Raw genomic sequence first — 3,387 nt, 5'->3', positions numbered from 1 at the left:
GGAGAGGTGCTCAATGGCGTCTTGAGGGTGGGAGTTCAGAGAAAGAAGGGCATTGTGGCTATTTACAATTTTCTGTGTTATAAAGATGTGGTGAACACCTTTGGGTTTAAATCTATATCTACATTTCTGATTTATCTTTAAGATTATTCCTACCAGTAGAGTGCAGTGTGAATTATCCGAGACTTTTAGCGAGTGCCTGATTGTAAACATAGTTAAATTAACATTAGGATACAAAAGTGACTAACCTCCCATCTACCCCTAAGGTTATATTTGCCTAAACCTTGGTGGGGGTCAGATATGGCTCTCTTCCTTCTGGCCAGTCACTGCTCAAATGTCACCTCATCAGAGAGGCTAAATGCCCAGCATCTAAAACATTGCCAGGTGCATAGTAAGCACTTGATGCATATTTTTTGACTGAATAGATGAATTGGTAATTATGACTGATATCGAATGGAATTATTTTGTAAATTTGAGAAGCCTACTTTTACCTTTATGAAAACTATTTGCAAAACTGTAGCATTAGGTAAGATTTATGACATAAGAAAACAGTTATGAAGAAAGCCTACAGAGGCACCTGATTTGTACTTGAGTCTCAGCCAACACCCAGACCCTAAGGAGAGTGCTTACATCACCATGGATCTCAAAACAAGTTCACATTGTCTGTATACTGTTATCTCTAAGGCTGTCATCCACTATAATATTAGAAAACTGTGGCTACCTCGTTTTAAGACATAATGCATTATTTTAAAAATTAGATTCACTCTGGAAAAAGAATGAATTAAGGGGTGAACATATTCCTGAAACTTTACTCTTGACACTTCTCTGAAGTCACTTGAGAACCTAACTGCTGCTGCTACCCCTCAGGGCTGAACATATGTCCTCAAAGTGATGAAGAGTAGGACATGTAGATGAGCCTCAGGCCTCCAAGACATGCCATAGGATTCTTCCAGTGTGATCCCCAGAAAAGCAGTAGTAGCATCACCAACCAGGAACTCGGTAGAAATCAAAATTCTTCAGCCGTGCCCCAGACCTACTGAATCAGAAACTTTGGAGAGGTACCCAGAAATCTGTGTTTTAATAAGTCTTTCTGGTGATTTTGATGCATGCTCAGGTTTGAGGACCACTGTCATGGAGAGAATCATCTCCCTTTCAATGAGTTGTGTATAAAATAACCCATAGCAACCTTTTTCAGAAATCTCTAGTTAAACTGTGGCTGCAGCAACACAAGGCACACTATCTAGAAACTATGCCATAGTCTATTAGGTTGAACATGAAATTGACATTTTTGTAGGTCAAATATGATTGAATATGGCTTACAGTTTAAGCTCAGAGATATAGAGAGCTGTGAGATGTCCTTCTCATGCTTACAAAAAAAAAAATATGAACAGACTGGAAATTAAAAAGGGAACTGAGTTTTCAGAGCAAATAGCTATTTCAAAATCTGGAGAGAGGCACTTTCTGTGAGACATGGAACTGAAGCATTTGCTTACCAGGGACAAAAGCCACCAGACACCATAGAAGTGGATGGAAAAATCAAGCTAGAAAATTTAATAAATTGCTGGAGGCTGACTATGGACTTGCTTGAGATTGTAAAGCACCCTTTTGCAGGCCTTTCCTCCAAGATTCCCACCAGGCTCTCACAAGGAGGATCAAGGAAAATCAGAGAAAACTCATGGTGTAGCCTGGATGCTAGCTCAGGAATCATTGAGAATTCCACTCAGACATTGGTCTCTTAAGAAACAAAAGGCTTATTTGGTAGAGTGGAAAGACATGGTCTGAAGGCACTGGTGAAATATATTGCAGCTGGGGGAAGGGAATTCCACCCAGCCAGTCCCCCCATCTCACCTAAAAAATGAAGATTTAATTTTTAGGGAGAAGAACCTTAGGGCTATTGACTGAGAACACTGTTGGATCCACCTACTCCATCTAGGGGAAGACACTGTGGGTGAGGAGCTCTATCTCTGGACAAGGGGGCAGAAGCATATGTGAAAGCAACACCTCTGAAACTGAGGCTTAGAATATTAGAGGCCACCCCTTTCATGCCCCACTAGCACACTAACAAAACTCCAGGAATAACAACAGTGGATTACAGCAGGGAGAGCTTCAGATGCACTTTGTCCGAGGAACAGCAGAAAAGGAAACCTCAAAATTAGGAGGAATAAAAAAAGTTCACTAGAGGAATTCTAAGTTTTTATGCCATATGAAAAACAAACCTCAACAAAGCCCAATTTCTGGCTAGATTAATATAAATTCCTATACTAAAGGCTTATTTACCAAAATTTATGGCTTTCAACAACAACAAAATTACAAGGCATGCCAAAAAGTAAAAAAAAAAAAAAAAAAAAAAAAAGAAAAAAAAAAAAAAAAAAAAAAAAAAAAAAAAAAAAAAAAAAAAAAAAAAAAAAAAGCAGTTTGAAGAGACAAAGCAATCCTCAGAATAAGAGTTAAATGGCACAGCCATTGGAAATATCATAGAGATATTTTAAAATAATTATGATTACTATGTTAAAGGCTCTAATGGAAAATAGACAACATGCAAGATCAGATAGGTAATTTCAATAGAGATGGAAAGTATAAGAAAGGATAAAGAAAAATACAGTGACAGAAATGAAGAATATTTCTAATGGGCTCATCATCAGACTTGAATATTTATATTTACTTGAATAAATAGCAGAACTGACAAAGATAAAAAGAGAGGAGGCACAAATCACCATGTCAAGAATGAAACAGGATATCACTGCAGATCCTGTATTCATTAAAAGGATAATAAGGAAATACTATGAACAACTTCACGATCATAAATTCAACATCTTAGAAGAAATGGGATAATTCCTCAAAACCCACAAACTATCAAAACTCAACCAAAATAAAATAAAACAGTCTTATAACCATCTTACCTAATAATAGACAAACATGCAAATTGACCATACCTTCGCTATGCCCACCAGCCATTTGGATGAGTATGCAAATTAACCAAAGATGGTGGTTAATTTGCATATGTAGGCGCCCAGCGGAGCCTGCAATCAGAGCTGAGAGGTTCCCTGCCCAGGCCTAACGCCTTGAGGAATAAGGCCTGGGCAGGGGCGGAGCTGGTGATGGTGGGGAGCAGGGAGGGAGCCAGAAATGGCGGGGAGCAGGGGCGGAGTCAGCGATTGCAGGAGCTGGGGGTCCCCTGCCCAGGCCTACCACCTCGGCCACAGGTGTTAGGCGTGGGCAGGGGCAGAGCCAGCCATCACAGGGAGCAGGGGTGGAGCTGGCAATCGCAGGAGGCGGGGGGTCCCCTGCCCAGGTCTAATGCCTCGGCCACAGGCGTTAGGCCTGGGCAGGGGCGGAGCCAGTGATCGCAGGGAGCAGGGGTGGAGTCAGTGATTGTGGGGAACAGGGGCA

This window comes from Myotis brandtii, unplaced genomic scaffold (genome assembly GCF_000412655.1).
Source record: "Myotis brandtii unplaced genomic scaffold, ASM41265v1 scaffold326, whole genome shotgun sequence".
Taxonomy (NCBI): Eukaryota; Metazoa; Chordata; class Mammalia; order Chiroptera; family Vespertilionidae; genus Myotis; species Myotis brandtii.
The sequence above is the reverse complement of the archived record's forward strand: the minus strand, read 5'-3'. Positions refer to the sequence as shown.